Source organism: Sminthopsis crassicaudata, chromosome 3 (assembly GCF_048593235.1).
Source record: "Sminthopsis crassicaudata isolate SCR6 chromosome 3, ASM4859323v1, whole genome shotgun sequence".
NCBI classification, from domain to species: Eukaryota; Metazoa; Chordata; class Mammalia; order Dasyuromorphia; family Dasyuridae; genus Sminthopsis; species Sminthopsis crassicaudata.
In genome coordinates this window covers 128947357-128963661 of record NC_133619.1, presented here as the reverse complement: position 1 = coordinate 128963661, position 16305 = coordinate 128947357, and the positions used below count along the sequence as shown (strand labels likewise).

Genomic DNA, 16305 nt, shown 5'->3' with positions numbered 1-16305 from the left:
ACTGGCACAAGCTCATTTTTTTTTGTTGTTGTTGTTGTTTTTGTTTTTTTTCCCTTAAGACAATTATTATAAAAATATATATACTTAATTTTATACTCATACTAATAGGTACAGATAAACTTTCATAGCCCTTTTCTTGCTCCTCCTCCATATACTTGACAAATGTCCATGTAAATTATTGGAAACTATCCAAGATTTTAATGCAAAATGGAATATGGTTCATTTAGAAAGGGAAAAGCAGCAGTGACATTCTTACCAGAAAAAACCCATTAAATCAGAATTGATACTTCAAAAAAAAGCTTTTCTTTGACCCTGTTATCCTTCTAAGTTATTAAACCATTTCTTTCCTTCTCAATACTGCTAAATTCTCTCTCTCTCTCTCTCTCAAAAAAGTAGTGAATGTGTGTGTGCGTGTGTATGTGCACATCTACATTTTATAGATCATTCATTTTTTTCTGTTTTCCACCCCCTACAAATTGACTGAAAATACTCTATTGAAAATCAACCTATCAATATATAATTGTTTTTTCTTAGCCATCCTCTTTTCCTCTGTGAAGAATATTGAAACTTATTTTCCTTGAAATCTTTTCCTTTGGCATTCTTGGCATCATATTATTCTATTTCTCCTCTCTAAGTTTTTTGACTGCTCTTTCTTTGTTTCCTTCAATTTTGTTTTCTACCCCTAAATTTTAATTTTGTGTCCCCTTCTCTCTATAAACTTTATACACTGAAGATTTGATCTAGTCCCATATATCCAATTTTAAATGGGAAAAAAATCTGTATCTTTAATTTCTCTGCCAAACTAGAGTCCTACATTTTCCATTACCCTCTGGTTATCTCCAAGGTTAAAGTAGTAAGTGGTCAAGGAGCAAACAATTCATAATCACTTTTTTTCTTAAACTTTCTTGACCCATTTTAGAAATTACTACAACATGGAAGTATGAGAAGGCACAAGAAGAAAATTACTTAAGGAAAGGTAAGTGAAATAAAAACACTAACATTGCTCCATTTCTTTGGCATATTGAGTGATCTTTCTTCATTAGCTAGTGCCATATTTTGCATTCCAGGAGTAGTCAGATACAATTTGTTTTGTCATGAGAGCTATTTGTTAAATTTTCAATGTGAGCCTTCAAACCTCCAAAATGGTTAAATACTATAAATCAGGGTGGGTTTATTGTTTTTTTGATTGTCTAGACTAAGAAACTGAGGAGGAAAATATTAAAAATAAACATTACAAGTGAATCTTGTATAGACTTTTTTTTTTCTGGAAAACTGTGTTTTGTTTTGTTTGTTTTGATATTTTTGAAAGCATTATTTGTAAAAAATTTACCAGCACACCTCTGGATGTGAAACTGACATTATGATTTCAAGTATTGCTTATGTTTCTATTTCTACCTATAAAAATTAAGCTAACTGAAGAATTAAGCCAGAACCACCATAACAGCAGCAATCATCATCATCATCATCATTTTTTCTTCTCAAATTTTTGGATGGATTTCAGATAGAAACAGATCTAGCAGAAGTTGTTATTTATACTTGTTTTTATTTAACTTTAAGCAAATCAGTATGCAAAGTGGATAAAATTATTTTTTTAAATAATTAAACAAGCTCTTGTGATGTTATCTCATCTTCTATAGATTCAATCAAAATGTCTAGTACATTCTTTTTCTCTTCCCTTTGCTTTCAACTTTTAAGATAATAAAAACATAACAAAATCACTCCCAGGCCCTCCGTTTTATTTGACTGACTCTATGATTTTGATGACATTAGGGTTCTGTGGGAACAATATCATATTCACATTAGAAAATAAAAACATATAAAATATGTATAATTCCAGTTGCTTATTGTTATCTTTTTATGTTTTTTGATCCTTATATTTATATTTCAAAAAGTTCTTTTTTAGCTTTATTCCTTTCACAAGGAATAACTGAAAGCCCACTATTTCATTAAAAATCTATTTTTCCCTTTACGATTATTTTCAGTTTTGTTGCATTAATTATTCATGGCTATAAGTTGAAGTAATTTGCCTTCTGGCATATTATATTCCTTTCTCTCTGTCTTTTTTTTTTTTTTTAATAGTGATAACTACAAGGTTTTTTGTGTGTGATCTTAACTGTAGGTTCTTCAGTGCTTCAAATCTCCCCACCATTTGGGAGGGGGAGTTATTTTTTGTTCTCTTTATTCTTTTTCTTTCTTTTTTTCTGGCTGTTTGCTATATTTTTCTTTGACATGGAAGTTTTGAATTTTGTTTATGAAATAACTGGGAGTTTTCATTTTAAAGTTTTTTTTCAGGGGGTGCCTATTAGATTCTTTCTTTTTGTCCTCTTGTTGGATTCCAAGGGGAACCTCAAAGTGTTGGGGTTCCAAAATGGTATCACAAGGTTTCTCAAAAGAATTAGCAGGCTCAGAGCCATCTCCAAGTCAAGGGGAAAAGTATTAAAATTTTAACACAAATTAAAGCAGGCTAAATTCCAAAAGAATTTAGCAAAGAGCCAGGAGCAAGAAGGTAAATGTATAGGGAAAAATTAGAGAAACTGGGTACTTCATGTCACTGATATGCTAATTTTATGGCTTAGAGGTAGAGTTGAAAAGTGCTCTGCTTCTGATTTTGTGCATAGATACATATAGCTCCCAGGGCAGAGCTCACAGAGTACCTTCTGGAGATGACCAATGAAATGTCACTAGGTCAACTCACCCGAATATCCAATTTTGTTCTGTGACTGCATTAACTTAAAATACCTTATTATTGCTGCTCGTTAGTCTCAGAAACACCATTATCATAGACCAGCAGACTGTTATCTGACAGCCAGCAATATTTGTGAGCTCAGCATCCTGGTCAGATAGAATAAAACAGCGCAGCATAGCTTAAGGGAAGAAGTACATCATTTCTAGTGTTATCACTCCCTAGGCCAGGTGACCTAAGGGTTATTATTACATCCTTCCTAAGGGCTGCATCACTTCATTCTGATTCCTTGAAATATCATATTCAGGTTCTTTTTTTGAGGATAGAAACAGGGGTAGGACATTGCTTCTAGACGGTCTGGTGATTTTAAATCACAGCTTCCTGATCTATGACTTACATTTTCTTCTATTTTTTCATATTTCCTCTAACTTTTGATATGATATTTCTTCTGGAGTAGCTGAAGGTTCAGTGGATAGAGAATCTTTCCTGGAATCAGTAAGACAATTTTAAATCTACCCACTGACACGTACTGTCTTTGTGACTCAGGACAAGTCTCAATCTGCCTCAGTTTCATCAACCTTAAAATAGAAATATTAACAACAGCCACCTTGCAGGATTGGTAAGATGATCAAATGACCCATAATATTTGTAAAAGGTATTTGAGCATAGTCCCTTTTCTTTTCTTGCCTCATAGAATAATTAATCTTTATTTAGTCTATTCTAATTTTCAAGGACACTGTTATATGTATTATTTATGCTAAGTAGTTAATTTTCTTTTCCAAGGAGGCTCTAGACCTTGATATTTAAAAACCACAAAAAAAAAAAAAAAAAAAAAAAAAACTCAGAATAATTGTACTTTTGGCCTCACCCTATTCTGAGTATAGGACTAAGCTCCTAAACAATTCATAGGTTGTTGCTGGTTCAGCTCTTTTCAGAGCTCTGAGAGTTGATTACTTTACTCTTAGAAATCTTCAAGTCCCCTTTGCTCCCCTTTTTGCTTTTGACCTAGACCAAAGTCTGCAACCTCCTCTGAGATACCCATGTTGTTGACAACTATTCTCATAGAAAAATCATGATCCAAGTATCAATGTTGCGGACCTAGTGCTACTGAATATTTGGAGATCCAGAGACTCAATTTCTGATTTAAGCCCTTCCCAGAGACCCTGTACTGCAGTAGTTAGCCTCAAATTGAATCCAGTATCAGTTCATCACCATTCATAGTTCTTGCCCTGATCACTTGTCTTTGGGTTGAATTTGTGATCTTATACTAAAATGGTGTACTATGATTTTTTCTTAAATTTATTTACCAATTACTGAAAGACATGGAAGTTTTCTTATATCTTTATTGGAGGAGAAGAAAAAGAGGTGATGGCTTACATTATTTCCTCCTATTTTGACATCTTAATTAATATCCACTTGAAGTCTTTAAGGAAAGGCTTGATACATGCAGTTTGGACAAGTGCCTCTTAGATCTTTTCCAGCACTTAAATTCTATTTATGTGATAAATGCTTAAAAATGTTGAATGAAGGGGCAGCTAAGTGGCACAGTATGGAGCACCAGTCCTGAAGTCAGGAGGACTGGAGTTCAAATCTGTCCTCAAAGACTTAACACTTCCTACCTGTATGACCCTGGGCAAGTCACTTAATCCCAATTGCTTCAGAAAAAAAAAAAAAAAATTAAATGTTGAGTGAATACTTGTAAAGGAAAAGATTTCTTTCTTTCTTTCTTTCTTTCTTTCTTTCTTTCTTTCTTTCTTTCTTTTTTTTTTTTAATAAGGAAGTAAAAACTATTAAAATAAATAAAGATCTGGACCAGGAGCCTTCAAAGTTCACCGACTTCAGGACTAGAAACTAACCCAGAAGTAGAGTTGAGTCTGCTATGAGAAAACTGAGTCAACCTCTTGGGGATGAACTTAAAAGTATTAGACAAGGGTCAGATGGAATAAGTACACTTTTTTTTTTTTTTTTTTTTTTTTTGCAAACTGCATCTTTGACAATTTCCAAATAAATAAAATCACAGCTCTGTTTAAATATGTCAATGAAATCAGAGGGGAACAACTGAAAATGAATAGATCTGTTTGTTGTTCTGTAATGATCTACTCTGATCAGAACAAATATAGTAAAACCACCATATAATAAAACTACCATATTCAGACTCTTTCTCTCTCTATGGCAATGACATTTAATCTTAAGGAATGAGAGAAAACAACTGAGAATGACCAAGTGAATCTACAAGAATTGCACAAAATATGAAATGAATTTTAAATAAACTGATGGTCACATGTTCACTGGCTTTGAAATTAGAAATTATTGGTTAGTGATTTTTAGTTATCTCTAATTATTTGTGACCTCTTTTGAAGTTTTTGTAGCAAAGATAGTGGAGTACCTGTGCCACTTTTGATAACTTATTTAACTTTTTTTTATTTTTTATTCATTTTTCCAAATTATGCCCTCTCTCCCTCCACTCCCTCCCCCCAGATGGCAGGTAATCCCATACATTTTACATGTGTTACAATATAACCTAGATACAATATATATGTGTAAATACCATTTTCTTGTTGCACATTAATTATTAGCTTCTGAAGGTATAAGTAACCTGGGTAGATAGAGAGTAGTGCTAACAATTTACATTCGCTTCCCAGTGTTCCTTCTCTGGGTATAGTTATTTCTGTCCATCATTAATCAACTGGAAGTGAGTTGGATCTTCTTTATGTTGAAGATTTCCACTTCCATCAGAATACATCCTCATACAGTATTGTTGTTGAAGTGTATAGTGATCTTCTGGTTCTGCTCATTTCTCAGCATCAGTTGATGTAAGTCTCTCAAAGCCTCTCTGTATTTCTCCTGCTGGTCATTTCTTACAGAGCAATAATATTCCATAACCTTCATATACCATAATTTACCCAACCATTCTCCAACTAATGGGCATCCATTCATCTTCCAGTTTCTAGCTACAACAAAAAGAGCTGCCACAAACATTTTGGCACATACAGGTCCCTTTCCACTCTTTAGTAATTCTTTGGGATATAATCCCAACAACAGCAATGCTGGGTCAAAGGGTATGCACAGTTTGATAACTTTTTGGGCATAGTTCCAAATTGCTCTCCAGAATGGCTGGATTCTTTCACAACTCCACCAACAATGTATCAGTGTCCCAGTTTTCCCACATCCCCTCCAACATTCATCATTATTTGTTCCTGTCATCTTAGCCAATCTGACAGGTGTGTAGTGGTATTTCAGAGTTGTCTTAATTTGCATTTCTTTGATCAGTAGTGATTTGGAACACACTTTCATATGAGTGGAAATAGTTTCAATTTCATCATCTGAGAATTGTCTGTTCATATCCCTTGACCATTTATCAATTGGAGAAAGGTTTAGTTTCCTATAAATCAGGGTCAGTTCTCTATATATTTTGGAAATGAGACCTTAGGCAGAACCTTTACTTTTAAAAATATTTTCCCAATTGGTTACTTCCCTTCTAATCTTGTTTGCATTAGTATTGTTTGTACAGAAACTTTTTAGTTTGATGTAATCAAAATCTTCTATTTTGTGATCAATAATGATCTCTAATTCTACTCTTGTCATAAATTCCTTCCTCCTCCATAGGTCTGAGAGGTAGACTATTCTCTGTTCCTCTAATCTATTTATGATCTCATTCTTTATGCCTAACTCATGGACCCATTTTGATCTTATCTTGGTATGGTGTTAAGTGTGGGTCCATATCTAATTTCTGCCATAATAATTTCCAGTTTTCCCAACAGTTTCTTCCGAATAATGAATTTTTGTCCCTAATGTTGGTATCTTTGGGTTTCTCAAAGATTAGATTGCTATAGATGTACCCTTTTTTGTCCTTTGTATCTAATCTGTTCCACTGATCTACCGTTCTATTTCTTAGCCAGTACCAAATGGTTTTGGTGACTGCTGCTATATAATATAGCTTTAGATCAGGTACACTTAGACCACCTTCCTCTGACTTTTTTTTTTTTCTTCATTAGTTCCCTTGCAGTTCTCGACCTTTTATTCTTCCATATGAATTTTGTTGTTATTTTTTCTAGGTCATTAAAATAATTTCTTGGGAGTCTGATTGGTATAGCACTAAATAAATAGATTAGTTTGGGGAGTATTGTCATCTTTATTATATTCGCTCGGCCTATCCAAGAGCACTGAATGTCTTTCCAATTATTTAAATCTGACTTTATATTTGTGGCAAGTGTTTTGTAATTTTTCTCATATAAATACTGACTATTCTTTGGTAGATGGATTCCCAAATACTTTATACTCTCAACATTTGTTTGGAATGGAATTTCTCTTTGTATCTCTTGCTGTTGCATTTTGTTGGTGATATATAAGAATGCTGAGGATTTATGTGGATTTATTTTGTATCCTGCCACTTTGCTAAAATTCTGAATTATTTCTAATAGCTTTTTAGCAGAGTCTTTGGGGTTCTCTAAGTATACCATCATGTTATCTGCAAAGAGTGATAGTTTGATTTCCTCATTTCCTACTCTAATTCCTTGAATCTCTTTCTCGGCTCTTATTGCTGAGGCTAGCATTTCTAGTACTATATTGAATAGTAACGGTGATAGTGGGCAACCTTGTTTCACTCCTGATCTGACTAGGAAAGGTTGCAGTTTATTTCTATTGCATATTATGCTTACTGAAGGTCTTAAATATATGCTCCTGATTATTCTAAGGAATAATCCATTTATTCCTATACTCTCAAGAGTTTTTAGTTGGAATGCATGTTGGATTTTGAAAATGCTTTTTCTGCATCTATTGAGATGATCATATGGTTTTTATTAATTTGATTATTAATATGGTCAATTATACTAATAGTTTTCCTAATATTAAACCAGCCCTGCATTCCTGGTATGAATCCTACTTGATCATAGTGTATTATCCTGGGGATGATTTTCTGAAATCTTTTTTGCTAATATCTTATTTAAGATTTTCGCATCAATACTCATTAAGGAAATTGGTCTATAATTTTCTTTCTCAGTTTTCGATCAACCTGGTTTAGGTATCAGTACCATGTCTGTGTCATAAAAGGAGTGTGGTAGGACTCCTTCATTCCCTATTTTTTCAAATAGTTTATATAGCATTGGGGCTAATTGTTCTTTAAATGTTTGGTAGAATTCACATGTAAATCCATCTGGTCCAGGGGATTTTTTCCTGGGGAGTTGATTAATAGCTTGTTCTATTTCTTTTTCTGAAATGAGACTATTTAAGCAATTTATCTCCTCCTCTGTTAATCTAGGAAGCCTATATTTTTGGAGGAAGTCATCCATTTCACTTAAGTTATCAAATTTATTGGCATAAAGTTGGGCAATGTAACTCCTTATTATTTCTCTAATTTCCTCTTCATTGGTGGAAAGATCCCCCTTTTCATTTGTAAGACTAACAATTTGATTTTCCTCTTTCCTTTTTCTGATCAGATTTACCAAAGGTTTATCTATTTTATTGGCTTTTTCATAAAACCAACTCTTGGTTTTATTTATTAATTCAATAGGTTTTTTTTTTTTTTTTTACTTTCAATATTATTGATTTCTCTTTTTAATTTTAGTATTTCAAGTTTAATTTTTGGTTGGGGGTTTTTAATTTGGTCTTTTTCTAGCCTTTTAAGTTGCAAGCCCAATTCGTTAATCTTCTCTTTCTCTATTTTCTTCAAATAAGCCTCTAAAGATATAAAATTTCCCCTTATTAATACTTTAGCTGCATCCCACAGATTTTGGTATGATATCTCATCATTGTCATTATCTTGGGTGAAATTATTAATTGTTTCTATAATTTGCTCTTTGACCCAGTCATTCTTTAAGATGAGATTATTCAGTTTCCAATTACTTTTTGGTCTATTTACCCCTAACTTTTTACTGAATGTAGCTTTTATTGCATTTTGGTCTGAGAAGAAGGCATTTATTATTTCTGCCTTCCTGCATTTAATTTTGAGATCTTTATGTCCTAATATATGGTCAATTTTTGTATAGGATCCATGAACTGCTGAGAAGAAAGTATATTCCTTTCTATTGCCATTCAGTTTTCTCCAAAAGTCTATCATATGTAGTTTTTCTAATGTTCTATTTACTTTTTAAATTTCTTTCTTGTTTGTTTTGTGGTTTGATTTGTCAAAATCTGAGAGTGCAAGGTCAAGATCTCCCACTATTATAGTTTTACTGTCTATTTCTTCTTGCAACTCTCTTAATTTTTCCTTTAGAAAGTTAGATGCTATGCCACTTGGTGCATATATGTTTAGTATCGATATGGCTTCATTATTTACGCTACCTTTCAGCAGGATATAGTTTCCTTCCTTATCTCTTTTAATTAGATCAATTTCTGCTTTTGCTTGATCTGAGATAAGGATAGCTACCCCTGCTTTTTTGGCTTTACCTGAAGCATAATAGATTCTGCTCCAACCTTTTACCTTTACTCTATATGTATCTCCCTGCTTTAAGTGTGCTTCCTGTAAACAACATATTGTAGGGTTCTGATTTTTGATCCAATCTGCTATCTGTCTCCGTTTGATGGGAGCGTTCATCCCATTCACATTTACAGTTAAAATTACTAATCCTGTATTTCCTGTCATCATATTATCCCCAGATTATGCTTTTTCCCTTGACCCCCCTGAACCCCTTCCCCAATATTTAATTTATAGACCCCCTTGTGACACACAGCCCTCCCTTTTTTTTTAGTATCCCTCCCCCCTCCCTCCACGTCCCTTCCCTTATTCTCCTTTTCCTTTTCCCTTTTCCTCTCCCCCCTTTTAATGAGGTGAGAGAGAATTCTCTGAAAAACAAATATGACAATTATTTACTCTTTGAGCCTCTTCTGATGAGAGTAAGATTTACACAATGATTACACAGTGGCATGTATCTTCTCCGCCATATTGGCTCATATGTAGTATGATATATTCTAGTTTGTAAGACCCACTTTTGGATAGACAGCTCTGATTTGCAGCACAAATAGGGTTTTTATTGAGGCACAAAAAAAATCTATTTTGTAGTTTCCACCCAAAGATTTTAGTTATTCCAATTGGTGTCAAACAAAACAATTATAATTCCTAAACTATGTTTCAATTTTTTTTCAATTTAAGTATGTAATTTAATTTATTCACTGTCTGATATAATCATATTCTTTAGGAAAAGCATTAAATTTAATTTATTGATATTCAGATTATTTTATCTAAATGATTATTCACTTAGTAAAGAAGTACAGAAGAGGCAGTTTCAGATGAAGACCAATGTTAGAGCCCTAACACCTTGATTTCAGTTTTCCTTTCTGACATATAATAATTAAGTGACCATGGGAAAGTTACCTGACAATGAATTGCCCCAGACAATTCTCTAATTACTGACCAGGTGCTAATCTGCTTTAGTGGTGGCAATCTTCATAACTAGAATACTCTTAAGTAATAAAATTATAGTGCTATGAAAAAAAAAAAAGGAAGGAAGAAAAGAAGGAAGGAAGGAAGGAAGGAAGGAAGGAAGGAAGGAAGGAAGGAAGGAAGGAAGGAAGGAAGGAAGGAAGGAAGGAAGGAAGGAAGGAAGGAAGGAAGGAAGGGGACCATAGACAACATCTAGTTTCTCTAACTTCTAAAAGGTCTCCATAGAAAGTATTATCAATTTTCTTTTAATAAATATCTAAGGTCATTGGAGATTCCCTGTATTTGCTATGATATAGCTAAAAGGGGAGGTAGGGAGGGAAAAAGGAAAGTAAAGGAAGGAAAGAAAAATAAAGAAAGAAAGAAAATGAGAGAAAGAGAAAGATTGAAAGAAGGAAAAAGGAAAGAAAGAAAGAATGGAAGGAAGGAAGAAGGAAAGAAGGAAAGAAAGAAAAGAAAAGAAAAAAAGAAAGAGATGAAAGAAAGAAAGAGATAGGGAAGGAGAGAGGGAAGGAGAGAGAAAGAGAGAGAGGAAGGAAGAAAGAGAGGAAAGAGAAAAAAGAGGAGGAAAAAAGAAAAAGAGAAGGAAAGAAAGAAAGAGGAAGAGAGAAAGGAAGGAAGGAAGAAAGAGAGAGGGAAAAAAAGAAAAAGAGAAGGGAAAAAAGAGAAGGGAAAAAAGAAAAGGGAAGAGAGAAAGAAAGGAAGGAAGAAAAAGACAGAAAGTATAGAGGGCTACAGATAGTGGGGGAACTCTGAGTAAGGTGTAAGACCCTTTACCCCAGAGGAAACCTATTAAGTCAAGTAGGCTATGACCACCTGTGCTCTACTTGAAGCAAGGATACTTACAGCAGGGTGTTTACTCAGTGTGATTGATGAGATAATGGTTTGCATATACTTAGTGTGATATGATAATGTAATGCTCAGTGTGCTACAGTGATGTAATCTTACTAAAGTATTTAAGGGCTGAGAGGACCGGAGAAGAAATTGTGTGTGCTTGAGCTCAATCTCAGACTCAGACACAGATACAGAGAAGACTCAAGACTCCAGACTCCAGAGTTCACTCTTGATCATCCTTGTGGTGGCTCTCCTGCCTTCATCACTTTTCCACTAAGACCAAGTCCCATCCAGAGAACCAACAGAAAGCTAGTCCAGTCATAGAAAGAAAGAAAGAAAATGTGGAGAGAGAAAGTAAGTAAAGAAAAAAAAAAAAAAAGAAAAAGACAAGGAACAAAAGAAAAAGAAAGAAAGAAAATGAAGGGAGAGAGAAAGAAAGAAAAAAAGAATGGGAGGGAGGGAGGAATGAAGGAATGAAGGAACAAAGGAAGGAAAGGAAAGAAGGAATGAAACTTCTTAAATTCTTGTAACTTGTTTTTTAGTATTGATTCTTTCTCTTTTTTTATTCTTTTTTCTTCCCTCCCTCCCTCTCATCATTCTCTTTCTTCATCTTTTTTTTATTCAATCTCATTTTACTATAGGACAAAAAGAAATATACTTTCTATGGAGATTTTTGTAGTGATGAGAGGAACTAGAAGATGTCTAAGTTCCCTTTCCTTCCTTCCTTTGTTCTTTCCTTCCTTCCTTTCTTTATTATTTCCATAAAAATGATTTCTATTGTAGCCTAGGAAGACCTTTGGCAAATATTCAGGGGAAAGGTATGAAATCTGACCATCAGAATCAGAGTGATAAAAAAAAAAAAAATTATGCCCTGTGGACTTTTCCCTTGTTAATGCTGAAGTATTTATGAACTCTCCAGGGTAGAATCATTAATATATTGTTTTACTAAAACAAGTATGAATGTTAAATGACCCATATTGGAAGGAGCTGGCCAGTATCCTAACCTTTTTTGTCTAACCACACAGCTTTTCTGTGCATATCAATGGCTTCATTTCTCATTGTGCCTTGTGTCCTGCAGAGATGATGCAAGCATAAAGCTCTCTTTGAATTAAATGGGAACCCTGCACTGAGATCAGTTGTTGAACCTGAAGTACAAGAAGAAAAAAGCTCAGTAGGCTGAGAAGCTATGTAAAGGATGGGAATTGATAAAAGTATGATCAAAAAGATTTATACCAGGCTGTTTCTTTCAAATACTATTGTGCATCTTATTCTCAATGGAAAGGTTTTTCCAATTTAAAACCTGCTTTTTTTTTTTTTTTTTTTTAAACTTCATCTCCATTGACTTTATAGTGTGATTTTGAATTAATTGAAAGTGTCCACATGAAGTCAATGTGGTTACAATGTCAATATTTATCTACAGCAGAGTTTCTTTCTTCTGTGTTCAGCTAGTAGCAGGGAAAGGAACAAACCATCAGCACTTCCTGAAATTAAAATCAATGATGAGGATAGTGGCCAGTGAGGCTGGAAACTTTCTTTATTTAGAGAATGAATTCGTTATTTATTGATAGAAATGGACCGGCTCTAACAGTTACTGAGATGCAACAAAAATTATCACTGAATTTTTTAAATGAGTCTAATTCAGTAGGCAGATATTTACAAGTAGTTCTTCCTTTTTGGGCTCTAGTATGCACAGAACCCTCACAGATCTGTAGCCTGCCTCCTTAAAATACTAAAGGGATATATAGAATAATTATCTTTCTTTTAATTGGCAGTTGTCCTTTTTCTCTACTGGGGACTATCCTTGTCCATTTAATACTTCAAATCTAATTGGACCTTCCCCTCAAGGTTGTTCAGTCTTTTCCCTCCTGACTAGTGATAAGCTGTATCACACAGGAGAGACAGAGAATAGTGTGAATCCATTTAAAACTATCAGCAAGAATTTCTTCCACCAACTGCCTCCAGCCCAAGACCACTAAGAGATATTAAATGGTGAGATCCAGGTTTTAAATGGGACATGAGTCAGTTTTCTAATGTCCTTGGCAATTTCCTTCTTGAACTGTTCATCATGAATTTTCAAACAGCAAGTAGAGAAATTTAATTTCCACAAACTCTACCTTTTTCAGCCAACAGGTAGTCTAATATCAATCTATGCTGGAGTACTGTTTCTCTAGTCTGAGTGGCCTGGTCTGCTAACAAATCTAGTTCCTTTGTCATCTGGTTAGTAATTATTTGCACCTAGAGTTTAATAAGCATACAAAGTAGGGTTCTTTACCCCCAACTTCCATCTGGTGGCCATCTATCATCTCAACCATTCATGCTGCCAGTAATTAGATATACTTTCACAAACAAAAATGCTCATCATGAAAGTTAGCAACAACAAAAATGTTAAAAGAGACAAATATATGCATCTAGAAATAGATCAAAGACTAGGCCAAGTACTCACTTATTTTGTATATAATGACCACATAATTTCAGAAAATAAACTACTGAACACTTGTACTGATTATAGAAATATGCTATAAGGGGAAAAAGCAGGGACATGATTATAATCAAAAACTGATCCCTCAGGCCTCAGCCTGAAAATACATACATGACAGGATAAAACATCTTAAAAAGTTATCCTTTGTTTCAAAAAAGGGATTTTCTTTCAAAAGAGGATTTTTCCCTTTTTCCTCCCAAAAGAAATAAACCAATCTCATATGGGGAAAATCCCTGATCACTTCTGAGAAGAGTTCTTGTAGGGGGCCAGAACTTTGGAGAAGTATACTTGAAAGAAGTAAACTTGACTCCTGCCTGACTCAGTGGAATTGATGAGATAATAGTTCTCTAGTTCATGTATATCTAGTATGATATAATCACTCTAGTTTGATATAATAATATAATTACTCTAGATTGGCTTATAATCAGTATACTGTAATGATGTAATTGTAATATGGTATTTAAGGGCTGAGAGAACTGGGGACAAAGTCAGACTCAGACAGAGATTGGTTGAGACTGCAGACTGACAGACTGCTGGAGGAGACTGGGTCAGATTATGACAGATACAGTCTGTGAAGGAGACAATAAAATCTTTAGACTCTATTCTTGTCCATCCTCATGGTGACTATCCTGCTGAGACTAAGACCCTTCCAGAATACCTCCAGAAAGCTAGCACAAACATTACAAATTCTAATTCTTTAACAAAGCAATACAGAACATCTGTCCAAAGTAATTTAGTCTCTAACATCAATTTAATAATCTATTTTTGATTCTGATTCTTCTTTCTACTTTCCTTGATGAGGCCAGATACTCAGAGATATGGAATTGTCACTCAATTTGCAATTTCTCCCCATTATTTCTTATAAAACCTTAGAAGTAAAGTATGTTGCATTATGAGAATCACTGGTCTCTACTAATCTATACTTAGGTACAATTGGTCCCAATGTTATTCTACTAACCCCTCTGAAAGCATCAGAGTTAAGGAGAAAGCTTCCACTTATACCATTGATGTCATTTCATTAAAACCTAATTTGAACAGTTTGGAGCCAAGCTCTCCTACTACGGAGGGACACCTCTTCAATATCTTCTTATTTATTTTCAAACTTATTACACAAATTCTTTCAGATACAATTTGTTCTGGAATTACATATATCAGTATATACCAAATTTTTTGCTTTTACTTCTTTGTTAAAGGGAGAAATCAAGACAAAATTTAAGATTCAGAATATAGATAATATCTAAATAACTGGACCAAATTTCTTGAAATTTATATCACACAAACATCTGGACTGACAAAATATTAAAGACAGCTATACAGTTTTTTTAAATTATACAATATACAATTTAGCAAACAACTCAGTAAGTAGCTTAAATATATTTCATCTAATTAAGATTTATAGACATGACTTCTTTTTTAATGTTAACGTGATTTTTTTTATTGGCAAAAAGTTGGGCAAAGTAACTCATGATTTCTCTAATTTCCTCTTCATTGGTGGAAAGATCCCCCTATTCATTTTTAAGACTTACAATTTGATTTTCCTCTTTCCTATTTCTGATCAGATTTACCAAAGGTTTTTCTATTTTATTGTCTTTTTCATAAAATCAACTCTTAGTTTTATTTATTAATTCTATAGTTCTTTTTGTTTGTTTGTTTGTTTGTTTTGCTTTCAATATTATTGATTTCTCCTTTTAATTTTAGAATTTCAAGTTTAGTTTTTGGTTGGGGGTTTTTAATTTGGTCTTTTTCTAGCTTTTTAAGTTGCAGGCCCAATTCATTAATCTTTTCTTTCTCTATTTTATTCAAGTAAGCCTCTAAAGTTATAAAATTTCCCCTCCTTACAGCTTTAGCAGCATCCCAAAAATTTTGGTATGATGTCTCATCATTGTCATTATCTTGGGTGAAATTATTAATTGTTTCTATAATTTGCTGTTTCACCTGGTCATTCTTTAAGATGAGATTATTCAGTTTCCAATTACTTTTTGGTCTATTTACCTCTAACTTCTTGTTGAATGTAGTTTTTATTGCATTGTGACCTGAGAAGGCATTTACTATTTCTGCCTTCCTGCATTTAATTTTGAGATCTTTATGTCCCAATATATGGTCAGTTTTTGTGTAGGTTCCAAGAACTGCTGAGAAAAAGTATACTCCTTTCTATCACCATTCAGTTTTCTTCAAAGATCTATCATACCTAGTTTTTCTAATGCTCTATTTACCTCTTTAATTTCTTATTTGTTTTGTAGTTTGATTTATCTAATTCTGAGAGTGCAAGGTTGAGGTCACTCACTATTATAGTTTTGCTGTCTATTTCTTCTTGCAACACTCTTAACTTCTCCTTTAGGAAGTTAGATGCTACACCACTGGGTGCATATATGTTTAGTATTGATATGGCTTCATTGTCTATGCTACCTTTTATCAGGATTTAGTTTCCTTCCTTATCTATTTTAATTAGATCAATTTCTGCTTTTGTTTGATCTGATATAAGGATGGCTACCCCTGCTTGTTTTGCTTCACCTGAAGCATAATAGATTCTGCTCCAACCTTTTACTTTTACTATGTATCTCCCTGCTTTAAATGTGTTTCCTGTAAACAACATATTGTAGGGTTCTGACTTGTGATCTAGTCTGCTATCTGCCTCTGTTTAATGGGAGAGTTCATCCCATTCACATTTACAGTTAAAATTACTAATTCTGTATTTCCTCCCATCATATTATTCCCTGATTATGCTTTTTTTTCTCCTGGTCCCCCATGAACCCCTTCCTCAGTATTGAATTTATGGACCCCATTGTGATGTGTAGCCCTCCTACTTTAGTATCCCTCCCCCCTCCTTTTTAAGTCCCTTCCCCTTTCTTGTACCCTTCCCTTATTCCTCTTTTCCTTTTCCTTTTTCCTCTCCCCCCTTATAATGAGTTGAGAGAGAATTTTCTGAAAAATAAA

The 16305-nt window shown here is 33.8% G+C and overlaps 1 long non-coding RNA gene across 4 annotated transcripts in view; it reads left to right on the top strand.

Annotated features, from left to right (window-relative positions):
• Nucleotides 1–16305, top strand: part of LOC141564915 (uncharacterized) — a 247167-nt gene that overhangs the window by 36423 nt on the left and 194439 nt on the right. For all 4 annotated transcript variants that reach the window (XR_012488799.1, XR_012488801.1, XR_012488798.1 and 1 more), the window contains exon 3: nt 920–976. This is a non-coding gene — a long non-coding RNA (uncharacterized LOC141564915). The remainder of the gene's footprint in view (nt 1–919; nt 977–16305) is intronic.